The 17328-nt window shown below is 34.4% G+C and overlaps 2 long non-coding RNA genes across 9 annotated transcripts in view; one reads left to right on the forward strand and one right to left on the reverse strand.

Annotated features, from left to right (window-relative positions):
* The window catches only part of LOC149798141 (uncharacterized), a 230332-nt gene that overhangs the window by 209542 nt on the left and 3462 nt on the right, over positions 1 to 17328 (forward strand). The window lies entirely within an intron of this gene.
* Positions 6145 to 16100, reverse strand: LOC149798145 (uncharacterized). Of its 7 annotated transcripts, none has more exons than XR_016421968.1 (4): positions 15698 to 16100; positions 13037 to 13125; positions 9056 to 9205; positions 6145 to 6387 (listed from the first exon to the last, which is right to left on the reverse strand). It is a non-coding gene; the product is annotated as an uncharacterized LOC149798145 (long non-coding RNA). The 7 variants fall into 7 exon arrangements; XR_016421967.1 differs by adding an exon at positions 15262 to 15416 and having other exon boundaries at positions 6145 to 9205; XR_016421966.1 differs by having other exon boundaries at positions 6145 to 9205.

Here is a 17328-nt window from a genome sequence, read left to right on the forward strand (position 1 = left end):
CGTACAGCCTAGTATGTGGTCAATATCTATGCGGTTGGTGTGTCCGGTTGGTGTGTCCGGTTGGTGCGTCCGGTTGGTGTGTCCGGTTGGTGCGTCCGGTTGTCTCAAAACCCATCCAATTCACTCGCACATACCCTCTTATAGCGCATTCTGCACAACAGTCTGTACTTTCAGACAGATTCCAAACTGATAAGCAGGTTCTTCCCAAGTGACTACTCATACTTGGCATATTGTGTCCAAGGAACAGTATCTGTTCTGTTTGTTCCGTACCGCACGCACAAACAATCAGTTCAGTAAAGTCTTTAGAGAAAAAGGGTAGATATATCCAGCATGGATAATTCTATGTGGCCATGAGAAATATAAATGCTTAACTCATCGTAGCAAAAACAAACTGTAGGTCACGCTGTCATTTCTTGGCTGTAAGGCTCAGAGAGATAGAAACGTACATAATTTAAAAAAAATGATTTTTAAAAAAGTATATTACCTAACCGATGAAATCTTAATACCCCGAAAAGAAAGGTACAGTTGTGATTCCTGTTTAGTCTAAAAGCCATTTAAATAATTTTATGAAGTTTTGCACTCCCAAACATATATATCTATTAATTATGGAAAGCCGCAGGTACCCGGCGGTGATCAGAATTTTTCCCTATATTATTATATGGGCAACAATTAGCGGCTCCGATCACAATTAGCGGCTCCTAAAATGACGGTGATTACAATCTTTCCTTATATTTTAATAGAAACTACAATTAGCGGCTCCTACAACAATTAGCGGCTCCTTCTACAATTAGCGGCTCCTAAAACACGTTTAATCTACGGCTCCGTTAATAAAAATCACAATTTACGGCTCCAGAAACACGTGAAGCTCAGTCTACAAACTACAATCGCCGGCTCCTTCCACAGTAACGCCGCTGTAATTTTGATCTCCGTCTTTACTACCGAACGAGATTCGAACGAGATTTCAACTCAAAAACGAGATCTACTTAGCTATTATTTCCAGCTCCTACGATAGTAACGCCGCTGATAATCTTGAGCTCCAATTTAACTAACGAACCGAACGATTTAAACTCATAAACGAGATTTTAATCACGTGCTGTCATATTCGGAATACTATCATCTTATCCGCATCAGTGTCCTTTACCGTTATCGAGCGAAGTGTAGTTTTCAGAATTTGTAACAAGGTATTTTCCATTAGTAAAGAATATTAACTTGCTTTTTTATACTGCAGATATTTTGCTTAGACTAAAAAGTTCTCATATATCTTTGCAACACTGGACAGGTCTCTAAATTAAGTATCTCATGGGTGGGTGGGGATGGAAGAACGTTATTGCGGTATTTTTTAAACTGAGGACACTTTGGCAGGATAATAAGCAAAAGTATCATGAAAGCTTGCTAAGAAAAGATCTATAACTATCATTGGACATTTATCAAAATATAAAATACAGTATTTCTGTTAAAATTTATTGTTTGAAAGCAGGTGTTAAGAACTATCACAGTCATAAGCAGATCATCAGATAACCTACCTGGGAATGTGATTGTGTCATTTGAACAAACTTTACATGAATTCGCTCACTTAAGTGGTGTGTGATGACTCCCACAAATTTGTTTAATGGCTCACATATGAACATGCACCTTGCACAGTATAAATTTTTTTTAGCAATTCAGCCTTTAACTTAATGTTTAAGTGCTTGGAACAACTTAACTGGTAGAGGTATTACAGTGCAAGTAACTATCAGCATGTGGTTGAAAGTGGCAACAGAGTTACAAAGGAAACAAAAAGTTTCAATAAATATAATTTCATGTGAAGTGGATGGTTAAAATGTTGGCTTTAATTTATTTACTAAGATTGCAGTTATTGTAAAGAATATCCGAAATTGGCATAGGTTAGAAATTAAACCAGTGTATTTTTAGCTAGAAGATGCACTTTGTGCATGAGAGGGCAGATCTGATGTAATATGTTAGGAAAGACCTAAAGATTTTTTTCAATCACATGGAATTAACAGCAAAAATGAGGGCATGCAGGAAGTCCATCTCCAGTAGCAAAACATATACACATTAAGCAGCGAAATGTGTAGCATCAACCAATATTTGTGAAAAATGTAAATCCTTTTAGGAAATAAAGTTGTATATTATTTTCTTTCTTATATCTATGGAATAAAATGCATACATTTTATCAAATCTTTGGAAGAGATTACATTATTGGGACTTGTAAAAAGTAAGGTGAGACAAGTGAATTTTATGAAACTCTTTGTCTTGGACAAGTATGTGAAAACAATATTTGATCAGCCCTGATACCCCATTTATTTTCGTAGTTAACAGTGTTTTTGCAAATTTGGTAACAAAATGTAAGGGTGGACTTTTCAGTTCTTAAATTTAGTTCTTCCTAAATTTCAAAATCATTGCAGTTAAAGTATTACTCCATCTTCCAACTTAAGCTAGGTAATTTCCAGGTCATTTGGTTTCTTTCTTGAGGAAATTGCATGGTGTCTGGTCTTCGGGATATTTGAACGCCACACTGAAGCAAAAATCTCCTTTAGTTCAGTGTTGACAATTAGTAATAATAATCTTAATAAGACTTAAAATGGCATACAGTGTAGTTTAACAGTGACTGATTAGACCGGTGTTTCGATACTTCTGTGGCTTCCCACTGGATGCGCGAGGTTATGTGAATAATATTCACTTTGGGTAATTCGACGCAAAATCAATAGTGTATGCCGTCACGTGGGGTCTATTGCGAAGTACTGTCACAACAAATGTTATATACAAGAAGAAAATTAAGCACTGTTTCATTCCGAAGTTTGGAGTTATTCACATTATTGTGTTCATTCACATTATTGCATTCCAGTTTTAAGTCTATAGACGTATTTTGTGTTGTGCAAGTTTAGATACTTTTAGACAGGAAAAACATTTGTTTGGACTGTTCAGTGTAAATAGAAAGCGCTCATTATTTGGACTTAAATATTAGTCTGGAACTGTTATTGAAGGAATTCAGGACAACGCCATCTTGACAACTACAAAGTTCTTGGAGGACCAGTACATTTCCGGTATTGAAATTTATGAGGAACATTTCTATCATTTAGGACTTTCACAGACCAGGATAAGGACTAGCTTGGATTCACTTCATAATACTTTATGTTCCTTTCATATTTTTTATTTATAACTTTGATAATTAAACTGTTAAGTTTTATAAAATTTGTTGTTTTTGCTTCTTTTCTGTTACTTAAGTTTGCAATCATTGAGACGTAACAGAAACTTGGGGCCTAACTGGGGATATGAATTTCACAGAAATTGAAATTGTTTTGAAATTTAAGTTATCTTAGTCCCTAATATTTCTGACTTTACATAGTGAAACCAACAAGCTTTTACGATATAAACCAAAGTGGAGAATTGTACTTTAAATCCTAGCCAGGAACAATCAGTCTTTGAAAGAGGACGAATTGCTCCAACGTTCCAGACAATATCTTTCCTGTGCAAAGCCATATTTGTTAAAACATGAGATAAAAAATATTTTGGTTTAAATTTGGTAGAGAAGAATATTTTGGACAAAAGTGCTTTGACTCTAGCTCAAACCTGCAAGTTATGAAATTGAAATTAAAATTCAAGAACAAAATAAAGTTAAGAAAGCTTGAAAAAGAGGAAAGAGATAAACAAATGCAAATTTAAAAAGAAGAGAAAGAAATGGAGAAGAAATGACAAATGCAAAAGGAAGAAAAAGAAATAAAAATACAAATGCTGGAAAAAGAAAGGGAGATGCAAATGCAGGAAAAAGAGAGAGACAGATACAAAAATATGAGTTACAAATGAAACTGCAATTACAGAAAGATGTGATGTGATTTGGATTTTTAACATAGTTTTAACAATTTTTCAGTCATATCGCTACGATGTCTGCTATGTGGCAGTTTATAGTGATGTCTAGCATTGGGGCATCATGCCGCAGACATGTAGCATGATGTCCCACCCAGTCACATTATCCTGACACCAGGCCGACCAGTCCTAACACTAACCTCTTAATGCTGAGTGTCAAGCGAGGCAGCTATTAGTACCATTTTTGTAAGTCTTAGGTATGACTCGGCCGGGGATCAAACCCACGACCTCCCGCATCCCAGGCGGACGCTCTAACCACTAGACCACCAGAGCAGTATTACAGAAAGAAGAGCAGTACCTAAACCTGTAGTGATACTCACATTACAAGGGACAACAATCTCACATTTCTCCTGCGACCGATAAGGATTTGAAACCAATCCTTTGAGCCACATGTTCAGTGTCATAGTTTAACACCAAAATTACCATCAGAGATTCAACATTTTGACTACAAATTTAACTTGAACCCCACCAGTGGTCCTGGAAAACTTGAAACAATGTCACATCAAGTCATACCTGTATGAAATCAATAGGAAGGTGATTCATTTTCTCAGAAATGGAGAGTATTATAATCATTATGTCTTAATCCGTGACAGACTAGACAAGACTACAGCACAGATAAAACCTGACCCGGTACTCACTATCTGCATTTGCATTACTAGTTATATGATTCCACAAATCTCACAATACAACAGAAATCCAATAGTCGGATGACATCAACAAGCTTCTATCTAATGTAAAAAAATTAAAATATATTAAATGAAAGTCAGAAAGCTTCTGTAAGAACCAGAAAGAATATGTTTATGTTGAGAAAACAACCAGAAACCTGTCGCTGTCACTGCAATCTGGACAGTTCATCAAGCAAAGAGCACATGTCAACAAGGTAGTCACATGATACAACAAAACATAGTTATTTTTTTAATAAATATATACAGAATTCTGTGTTCTTTCATTGTAGTTTCTTTATTACGAACAGTTTACAACTTTATTTTTCATTTCATATTTTTTTTTGTTTCTACATCTGAAATGGGTTATTACTGACATCATGTGACAACTGGACCTATGATGTCATGAATATGTTGGTTGTGATATTTGTGTACCCATGCGACTAGCAGTGCAAATGGTGAGTATCAGGTCAAATTTCATCAATGCCATAGTTTCATCTTATCTTTCAGCAGAGTAAAGACATAATTATTCTAATACTTGCATTTTCTGAGAAAATAAATAATTTTCATCTCGGTTTCATGTAGGTATGCCTCGGGGTAACAGCATTAAGTTTGCTAGGCCATCTGGTATGCGGCTACGCTTTGCCGACAACATGTTGGTGTCTTGTGATGCTAGACTGGTTTTCAAACCTTTCATGTCAGACAAAATATCAATATCAAGCTGACTGTGAAACAACCAGTCTTCTAATCTAATCCAGTGAGTGTTAAGATTGACTCAACAACTATGATTATGGTAACCACCCTAATGATCCATACTGCAACCTCCGAATATTCTGGGCAGAACTCAATAAATATAATTCACAATCAGTTACAACTCAATTACGTAATTGTTTCTGTCATCAAGTAGTTGCAAACTTTCCTGACTTTCATCAACATTTGCAAACTTCAAGGAATTTTCATGTTCAGAAAAGAAATTATCATTTCTTCAACTTTTTCCAAATTTCCAAGTAGCATGGGAGCCCTGTATACTTCTTCAATCGTATATGTATCGGTAATGAAGTCAATATTAACATTCTGGCATATTTAAGAGCTTGATGCAATGACAACATCTACTGGGAAGTCTTATTATATATTATCTTGTGACAAAAAGTGTTAATTTGTTTTGATGAAAGAAAAATTGGCTGATGTAGATTCTACTTGCACTTGTGTCAATAGCTGATGAACTTGTATTCCCCGTTAAGTCAGCCTTTATTATTAAACGACAATTACACTGGCTTAGACTAATGAATGCCTTTAGATGTGACATTACAAGTCTTTAATCATGCTTGATTATCTTGGTTTTTCTGTATGACAAATTACATTTTATTATATGGCAATCACGTAGGGAGGACTGTGTGCGAGAATAAAAACTTTTTCTTGCATCTCACTCTCTCAGCTCCTCTCTCCGAATCGTATTTATTGTTACCGTAACCATAGTTATTATAATTGTACAATATTTGCTTTTAATTTCTTGGTATATGCTAGTGATGTGATTGTATAATTAGATTCATTCTTAAGCACATGATGTAAAAAGCAAACATTTTATTTGTCATGGTAGTAAAGATAATAACTGTATGGATAATAATTATAATTCAATTTAATTTGTTCTGTTACATCTGATAATACAATTTTGTAATCACTTCTGGCAAAACAAAGTTTTTAGTAGCATAAAAGTCTTCGGTTGCATTTGGTATCTGATAAGTCTCTGTTGCTTCTTGTATAATTCTAACAAAATCTGGATCAAGTTCTGTATAATTATTTTGACACAGTTCCTTCAAGTCCTGAATTTCCTCTGTCATTGGTGCTTAACAGTTCTCTGCTCCTGAAAAAAATTTGTATTAAGATTAAATTGTATTGATGTAGTTAAACCAGCATTAACAGCCACATTGACCATGAATATATTCCATCCCTGACATAGAGCAGCATTTTTTTAAATGCTTCTTCTAACTGACTTGTTAAAATAAACCTGTCTTAAGAGACCATATTCTTTAAAGTCTTTGAAATAACAGCTTACAACAGGTTCAAATGCATTGTTTGGTTACAATATAAAAATAATAAATGTAGAAAAGCCGCTGTAAATTACCATGTATGGTATAAGTAGATTCCCTTCATTTTTAATTCAACATTTTAGAGAAAAAAACCCTGTAATTTTAGTACACGAAATAATATTGACACCAGGAGGAGCATATGAACAAATTCTACACGTCCATTCAAACAAGTTATCGAGTCTCTTATTTCACAGAGAACACCAGCAGTTATCTTTGTCAGAAGAAAGTGTAGTTTCTCAAACTAACAAAAGTTAAAATGACCTGGATCATTTTATTCTTCCAACTGTTTGGGAGCTTGCCGACCAAGTGTGCAGGCTACATAAAACAGTACGAGCTTATTATGCAAAATGAAAACATTCAAAAGATGTTGCCTCTTTTATTTTTGCAGCATAAATCAGTATTTAACACTTGCTATCCAATGGCAGTCAACAGAATAATAGGTTGTTATTTCTAAAAGCCCATATTTTAAAAAGAGATATGGATATCAATGTGTCCTTCCTTCACAAACTGTTGATATTTCAAAACGACAATAGATCATTCGGAAAAGAGTTCAGCCCATTTGGTGCAAATTTTGTACCATGCCATTAACTACATCCTCCATGTTTTATTGATGTTCCACAGTCCTACCATGTCTCTTAGATGTTTCTGAATGAGCAGTACATATACAAACTGCAGACACAGCTTGGAATAGTGATACAGAGGACATGTATTTTGACGTCTATTAAAAATGTTGACTCAGATGTGATCATAGAAGAAATGTTTTTAAGAAAATGTAAATTTAGAGAAACAAAGGGGGTTTTTTTAAGAAAGAAAAAGGGATCTATTTTTGTGTTTATGTGGTTTGGCATATTTTCATTTCGTGCATGTGTCATACATGTAACAAATACTGCAGGTGTTTTAATCTGGCAATTTTAGGAAATTTGCCAAATTAACTTGAACAACTTGTATCATCCTGTTCACTGGAAAAAGAAAATACATGCATAGAATAATAACTATTGTATTACATCCAATCTATCCATACCAATGATATTTTAACTTCTAAGGATTCCAAAAAGTGTATTCTTTCATTACATGTTATGCTTGACAATGCTCACAAGACATTAGATATATAAATGGTTTTTCAAACGTCAGACCTGAAACAATAATACTGACCCAAATGTACATGTGATTGTGACGCAAATGTATATATGTGATGATGGCCCACATTTATATGTGATGGTAACCCAAATGTATATGTGATGGTGACCCAAATTTATATGTGATGGTGACCCAAATGTATGTGTGATGATGACCCAAATGTGATGTGACAGAGTTCCAAATGTACTTGTGATGATTACCCAAATGTGGTATGGCAATGACCCAGATGTCTGTGATGATGACCCGAATGGGTGTCTCCAAAGATATGGTTAGGACAAGACAAAAATGAAGCAGGAAGCAACTGCTATACTAATTAATCCAACTTCTGCCATCTTTTCATTTTTTGAAACTCATACAAGGTATTAAAGTATAACAAGGATTCACATTAATTGTACTTGCATTCATAACTTCATACATATAGAACACTTACAGAGCAAAGTCTCTTATTTTCAATCAGATGAGCATGCTGATCTGAAGTTAGAGGTATTATACCTCAAAGATCTTAAAGAGAAAAAAGTGAAACCAACAAGTAAAATTCAACAAATACTTTATTTTCACAGATAATGTGAAAATTTAAAAGTAGCTTACATTATGAAATATATCCCAAATAGCTCCCACAGATCCAAAAGGAAAAAAGGTGTTCCAAATGAATTACAGTGGTGTTACAAATTGATTCCAATCTTGAATGTGCTGTAGTTCCAACAGTCTTAAATGTGCCAATGTGATAATCTTATCCATCACAATGATATAATCTAGAATGTCCTTGAAGGAATTCACTCTAATCCTAAAACAGTCCAAAAGTATCTGTAGGCACTTTGTTATTTCAGTGAATAAATGAAGTATATAAATCATGTGAAATTACAACTGAACACAACTAAAAGACAGATTTCACTTGAGAGGTGTTACAGTAGGAATATGTTGTTAACTATGTTGATCACAACCTTTATATAAAATTGATCACAAACTTTATATAAAAACCTAAGACAATAAGAGATATAGGATGTGGGTCCTTTTCCCATCAAATTCGTAAACAAGGTAAGGTCTGTTTACTTTATAGTTTTACTTTTTAGCAAACTACCTGGCAAATGAGAACATTTTTTTCTAATGGACAAAACAATTTTCTGAACTCAAAGCCAGGTAAACATGTTTACAAATATCATCTCAGATGATAATCTACAATCATGGACAAAAGTTAGCTTTGCAATATCTTGCTTACATATGACCCTTACAATTGTGGACAAGAGTTAAACAATATATACAATATATAGATATACAAAAGGGCACTTGCAATGGTTTCTAACTGACCTGTATTACCCTTCTTTCAATTCAAAACCTGCCTGGTTTACATGTGATGCACCATATATGAAGGCATTTTCATTGCTAAGAAGGCCATCTGCACTGCAGCAACTATGCCATTTCCAGTGCCTGGATTGCCTCTCACTTTTACTGGACACCCTGAAAAGTAGGTTAGTATAATATTATTAGCATCATATACAAAATTTAATAATTTATATCGGCTTTTGTGATGGAAGTTAAAGTTCTCTTTTGCCTTTAAATACTGTCTGTATTTTTACTAATGTACAGGAAATGTACAAGATTTGTTATTTTACTAAATTTTTACAAACTTTATTGGAATCCAACTTACCACATAAACTGGTCATGTAAACTTGTGACATAGTGGTAGTTGAACAAATTGTGTAGTGTACAACAGCATTGTTCTGTTATCAAAAAGACACTGAGAAAATTACTAGTTCACCATGAGAATATTGTAAGTAATATACTTTTTTCCCCTATAATCAGTATTTTCCTTCACCCTCATTTGCGCTTCAGAGACCCCCAAATTTTTAATTTGACCCCCAGTTTTGATACCAAAGTTTATTTTTTACTCAGTCTGACCCCCAGTTTTGACACCAAGGAGATTTTTGACTCTCAGTCTTGCACCCCTAGGGGATACACTGCCTATAATACCAAAACCAAATGCCAATACAGTATTTGCTTCAAGGACAATTAAGAAATAATAATTAAGATCGATGAGCAAAACATTCATATGATATGGTTCATAAACGTTCTAAATCTGCCCCTCTTAGCCGTTACTATAGCAGAGATAATGCAAGATTTGTACAAAATAGTAAGCTTTACATGTGTGACACCAGGCCTGCAAACAAATAGATGTATTACTGACCAATCAACCAATTATATCTAGCTTTGCTTACATCCATAGTCCAAGAAGAGATGACATAGCTCAGTTAATCCTGCATTTGAATATCTCATTTACTGTCTTCAAGTAATTCAATTTTTACAGTAACACTTTGTTTTGGCATATAATTTCCTTGTATGGGTGTATAAAACAGTCATTAAAAAAGTATACCCACCTTTAAAATCGTGAGTGTGAACAGGAAGACATAATAAACACTGCAATAAATTTATTCAGTTTACAATTCCAAGTCAAATACATACCTGTCAAGATTTCATTTTAAAAACTGACAATACTGAGATGCCAATTATTCAACATTTTAACTGCAATTACAATAATATATATAAACATGTAATTACTTTATAATTTGCATTATGTGAGTTGATATTGTCTTCATTTACCATGGGATTTAACAACTGTATTGACAAAGTACAAGGCAACTATATCTGGTCATCTATTAGTTATTCCAGCATGTAGCCATATTATCTTCTGCAAAAAACTGAAAATAAGATTACTTAAAAATACATTGTATCACACAAGGCGGGGTAATTTATCCATTGTCAAGATAAACTGTATGTACATAACAGAAATGAAATATAATAAAAAGCTGAAGAATGAATAGAACAAATTTGCATAAACATTCACAGCAGAATCTTCAGCTTTCCCATTAATGTTGCACTTTCACTTAAAATAGGAAACATCTGTTACTAAAATAATGTCTTATAAAATGACTATTTTTACATTTTAGTCCAACTGTAGATAAAATTTATTTAAATCAAGATGTTTTCCCAATGGATGTTATTAGATTTTAGGTCCTTGTGTACGTGTATGTGTGGTATATGCATGTGTATGTTCACTGTGTCATGCAACTTACAAACAGTTCAAGATAAAAACACAGTTCAATATGCTAACTATGGGACATGATTTATGAGTGGTCTAAAATGTACCTTTGGTTTTAAAATTTTAAACCATCATAGGTCTTAAAGGTTCTACCTAGAACTTAATATAATTTTAAGTTTTAAATGTTTGCTATTGCTAATTTGTTTATATGACCATTGGGTTACCTGGGTCACAACTTTAGAAACCTTTGAGACTGCCAGATCATAACCACTTATGTATTTTCTCTGCTACGTTTGTTTTGGTGCTTTAAGGTATAATAACGAAGGTCAGTTACTTAGTGCTGTGGCAACTGGAGTCAAGTGTCTTGCCAAGAACAGACTGGTCCTATGGTAAGATACAAAACCCACCCCCTTATGGACCTGAGTCTGGCACACTAACCACTGAATGTGGCTTTATGTACGTACATATGTATGTATGTATGCCTGCATACATACCTATCAATACATCCATGTATGCCAATACCATAAGATGTCAATTTATCATACCCATCTGAGAAAAGGAAATATAACATCAGGAAAATATTGAAATAAAGAAACATGTATATTTCAAGACTTAAAAGTGTGCAGCATAGCAACATTGTCCCTATCTTTTTCCCACTTTTGAAAAACACCATATATTCATACCCATGACCCTAGACTGGACTTACAAAGAAGGGGGGAAAATGAAATTCTGATAGAGCTGTATACATCATATAAACTCCAATCATATTCCAAACTTTGACATTTCTGTTTTCAACATTATGTACTAGGTGTATGACAATATATAACTCTGTAAATTTGATATATAATTACATACAGGTAAAACCCTTTGTAATGCGTTGCTCACGGGTCCAAAGAATAACATCACAATATAAGCTGGATCGAGTTAACAAATTTTTTGAAAAACTTCCCGACAGAAAATGTGCATTGAAAGTTCAATGTCATCAATTTTAACTAACCTCTTGATCATATAAATCTGCTAGGGATAAAAATAATTGGTTTTTCCGATAGCATGTATTTAGGTGTTAAAAAGAGAGGTCACTTTATATTAAAAAAATTGGAGCCATGCTGCGATTGTGTTATAAGCAGAATCACGTTATAATGAAGCAAACAGTCAGATATATTCAGCAAAAGATACATTCCATGCCTGAAAGGTTACATAGTTACAATTCCTTTCTTTGTCTCACAAAATGCTAATTTTTCTTGCTGTAAGTATAATATCTATAATCACATATCACATGGCATGGTGGGAAAACCTGTTTTATAAAGGAATATTTTTACCAAGAATATATAGGAAGGAAATAATTTTACCAATAATTTTCTTTAGAACTGTACAAATGCCACATCAACTATGATGTGACAGGAAGAAATGTTACATATCATACAATGCTGTGCCATTCAACTGCAAGCCATCTCTCACAGAATGCATGTAATAACATTTTTTTATATGGCAATCATTTTTTTTACTGACCAAGATGCCTTATATAGTTTGGACCCTGCAAGAGATAAGTACACTGACCATAAAAAACCATTTCAAAATTAAAATGTACCAGACACATACAAAATACAATCCTTGATAAAAATGTGAAAACATCTGAAACCACGCTTTAAAATGGAAATGTCTGAATAAGACTGAACCATTTTAAAAGCTTATACTAACAACAAATTTTCTGATTAATTACCTATACAATGGTTTGGGGTGTACTGAGAAGAAATGCCATAAATTAAACAAGCTATATAAATAGCACTGTGTGTTGAAAAATACCAATTGACAAACTATCATAAGTAGGTAAAATATCCATGTGCTACATTTCATGACTAAGTCACACACTCCCTGAAAATTCAAAATATAATTGTGACACACAAAAATGGGACAAATGCTAAATGAGACTAATGTAAACCATGTATGAAAAGCCTTTTTTTTAAAAACAAATAACCGACAATCACTCTGCTTTATTATGATACTCTTTTATTGACCTATATTACAGATAGATTTCCCAACCAAACTGATGTAACATCATAATTGGAGGACTTTTTCACATGTAATCTAACGCTAACAGTAATCAAATATACCCTATTATCAAGTGACCCATCTAAAGAGATTTCATTTTTAAGAAACAAATTTATTGCAATATTTCATGTTTGCATGGGATGCAATTTATGTGAATACTTGTTAAAAAGATTTGCAATACTGTCCACTGTAACTCACTTTACCGATACATTGTTTTTGATGCAGCCTTCTTCTCTTTCTCCATTCTACATCATTCTTATCTAGTTCTTGTACAATTCCATCAGCAAATTCTCTGCAAATCAAATAGTAATGTGCAGTTTATATTGTCAATGTGGTCTTTATTCATTGATAAAATAAAGTGTAACAGAAAATAAAAAAAGGCAAACAAAATAAAATCATTTTGCTAACAATGAAAATCAATACAAAAGATAAAACAAAACATAGGATGCCTCATATAGTGCAATCATTCAGCATGAATAATTGCTATAGCAAGCATAAATTCTTACGTGTTTAAAATTGTCCTAAAATAATGTACAGCAACTTGGTTATGTCACCAAGGAACATCCTGCCAACTTCTTTTAGGACTTCACAAACAATTTTCTAGGTTGATAGTTGGGAATAAAACCTTAATGAATACTAAAGTTGGGAATTCTTCCTGATACAGAAAGATTGGAAACTAACAGTATATAGTATTTACATTGCAATAATGGCTGTATTTGGGCACAGAGGACCACCCCACCCCACCCCCCCCACAAAATTGCTGCACCTTGCACAATATAAACCCAGTGTATTTCCTAGTGGTAATAATGAAAAATCCAATGGAAATTGTATCCTAATATTTTGCATTCTGCAATGAATGCAGTAATGGCCTTATCAAACGTGGGGCCCAATTTGAATCAATTTGGCTGGGCCCCTGCTTTTAAATGAAGGGCCATCGATGTGCACAGCATTTGGAAATAAACTTTTGATGTCAGCCCTGAATGAATGTACACATTTTATTTTATCATGAAATAATGCACAACTTTCGTGCAAATAAAAATTATATCTTTAAGTCACCTGGCTAAATCCCTACACACAGGCCCATTTCATAACAGTGAAAAAAACATTACAACACAAAATACCATAACAATACTTTACAAAAACGTTTATTATTTCTGCAAAGCATTTATACTGTTTGTGATCAAGCCATTAAAAAAACTCCAACCTGACAAACTTAATGACTTTTACTGACTGAAATTTGTATTACTGCCCCGCTCCCCCCATATCAAAGCATATGCAATGAGGGACAAATACAAACACATACATGTGCCATTATGATACAAATACTGAGATTACTTGCGATAATGATAATATTATTATCATCACCACTACTGAAAAGATAATAGAAGCACCATAGTATTAATAATAATAATAATAATAATAATTTGTACTTGGTGTAAATTTCAATATCAACATGATGGTGGGTGTTTTGGTACAAATGGGACAAAACAAAAAAGAATGTAATTACAATTCACCCATGTCAGTATCTATAATTTACCATAATGTGATTTCTGGTTTGTATCATGCATGTATACATAAAACATGCTGCAGACAGGAAGTTATATCAGCAGTTAAGACCAATGAAATGCCAAGGTACAAAATGCATGATACAAGAAAGTTTATTTAATGAACATAGCAAAGACAACATAAAAGTACTAACTCAGGGCCAGCTATTATACAGACATATACAGTCATTTGAACAAATTTCAATACCACATTCACACTGTGACTGATTAATCTGATATTCCTTTTTAAAGGAATGTCTATAGTAAAGGTTACTCACTCTTTCATTGAGGCACGACAATCACTTTTCAGAAAGTCATAAGTATCAGTTGAACATAGACAAAGTAAACCAGATTTGCAAGTGCTGCCTTGAATATTAAGGGGGAAATAACTGACCCATGTCCCCAATACTAAAGACAATTGTGGAAATATATTGAAATGAAAGGATACAATAACCCTATTATTTGTGCGAGTACATTACGACATAATGGAAATGTACAGAATTATTTAAAGCTTACAGAATATTATAAACTACATCATTCCTGTTGAGTAAAAAGAAGCAAATAAGCACAAAGTGTTACAATAATATTAGGTGTTTAATGCAAACGTTAAGCCATTCGTGATATTTCTTAAACTGAATAAGGGGCTGGTGTTGTGTGCTTTTACTTACATACAAATAATATAGAGCCTGAGGCAAAGAAAAACAGTGCCCAATGGCGTGATGATATACCTATTAGCATATGCTAGTGTGTATGTTTTGGAGTTTTAACGTAGCTTTAGGAATTATTCAGTTTATTGTGATGTCTAGCACTGGGGCATCATGCCACAAATATATCCCACCCAGTCACATAATCCTAACACCAGGCTGACCAGTCCTAACACTAACCTCTTAATGCTGAGCGTCTAGCGAGGCAGCTGTTACTACCCTTCTTACAAATCTCTGGTATGAATCGGCCGGGCTTCGAACCCGCGACCTCCCGCATCCGAGATGGACACTAACCCCTAGGCCACTGGAGCGGTCTTGCCCATTCTAGTTAACGACTAGTTAAATATAAAGAGACAAAAATCATCAATTATTACACCATTTGGTTAGAAAGCTGTTTACTCACGAGTTCATTTGAAGAATTTCAATTTAAATCCAACCTACGCGATAAGCTCCAACTCACTACACCCTTCCATGAGATGCGTAATTTCGAGGTCTTTCATGAATTATACTACAGTACAGATCACAGGGGCTGTTGGTGTAATTATGATATTTATTTATAATATACCTGCCTAAAACGTTTATATTTATAATTATTCGTTTATTGAAAAAAAAATACCTTGCACTGAATGATATTGGATGACTGGCCTTCACTCTTCTAAAACATAAATCGATAATTCTCCATCTTCTAAGATACAACACACTTATGCGGATAAGATGATGGTATTACGAATATGTCATCACGTGATTAAAATCTCGTTTATGAGTTTAAATCTCGTTCGGTTCGTTAGATAAATTGGAGCTCTAGATTATCAGCGGCGTTACTATCGTAGGAGCTGGAGATAATAGCTTAGTAGATCTCGTTTTTGAGTTGAAATCTCGTTCGAATCTCGTTCGGTAGTAAAGACGGAGATCAAAATTACAGCGGCGTTACTGTGGAAGGAGCCGGCGATTGTAGTTTGTAGACTGAGCTTCACGTGTTTCTGGAGCCGTAAATTGTGATTTTTATTAACGGAGCCGTAGATTAAACGTGTTTTAGGAGCCGCTAATTGTAGAAGGAGCCGCTAATTGTTGTAGGAGCCGCTAATTGTAGTTTCTATTAAAATATAAGGAAAGATTGTAATCACCGTCATTTTAGGAGCCGCTAATTGTTGTCGGAGCCGCTAATTGTTGTCGGAGCCGCTAATTGTTGTCGGAGCCGCTAATTGTTGCCTATATAATAATATAGGGAAAAATTGTGATCACCGCCGGGTACCTGCGGCTTTCCATAATCATAATCGTAGGAGCTGGAAATAATAGCTAAGTAGATCTCGTTTTTGAGTTGAAATCTCGTTCGAATCTCGTTCGGTACTAAAGACGGAGATCAAAATTACAGCGGCGTTACTGTCGAAGGAGCCGGTGATTGTAGTTTGTAGACTGAGCTTCAGGTGTTTCCGGAGCCGTAAATTGGCGATTTTTATTAACGGAGCCGTAGATTAAAAGTGTTTTAGGAGCCGCTAATTGTAGAAGGAGCCGGTAATTGTTGTAGGAGCCGCTAATTGTAGTTCATATAAAAATATAAGGAAAGATTGTAATCACCGTCATTTTAGGAGCCGCTAATTGTTGTCGGAGCCGCTAATTGTTGCCTATATAATAATATAGGGAAAAATTGTGATCACCGCCGGGTACCTGCGGCTTTCCATATCCATATATGGAAAGCCGCAGGTACCCGGCGGTGATCAGAATTTTTCCCTATATTATTATATGGGCAACAATTAGCGGCTCCGATAACAATTAGCGGCTCCTAAAATGACGGTGATTACAATCTTTCCTTATATTTTAATAGAAACTACAATTAGCGGCTCCTACAACAATTAGCGGCTCCTTCTACAATTAGCGGCTCCTAAAACACGTTTAATCTACGGCTCCGTTAATAAAAATCACAATTTACGGCTCCAGAAACACGTGAAGCTCAGTCTACAAACTACAATCGCCGGCTCCTTCCACAGTAACGCCGCTGTAATTTTGATCTCCGTCTTTACTACCGAACGAGATTCGAACGAGATTTCAACTCAAAAACGAGATCTACTAAGCTATTATCTCCAGCTCCTACGATAGTAACGCCGCTGATAATCTAGAGCTCCAATTTATCTAACGAACCGAACGAGATTTAAACTCATAAACGAGATTTTAATCACGTGATGACATATTCGTAATACCATCATCTTATCCGCATAAGTGTGTTGTATCTTAGAAGATGGAGAATTATCG

Source organism: Sinohyriopsis cumingii, chromosome 6 (assembly GCF_028554795.1).
Source record: "Sinohyriopsis cumingii isolate HCF-2022 chromosome 6, ASM2855479v2, whole genome shotgun sequence".
Taxonomy (NCBI): domain Eukaryota; kingdom Metazoa; phylum Mollusca; class Bivalvia; order Unionida; family Unionidae; genus Sinohyriopsis; species Sinohyriopsis cumingii.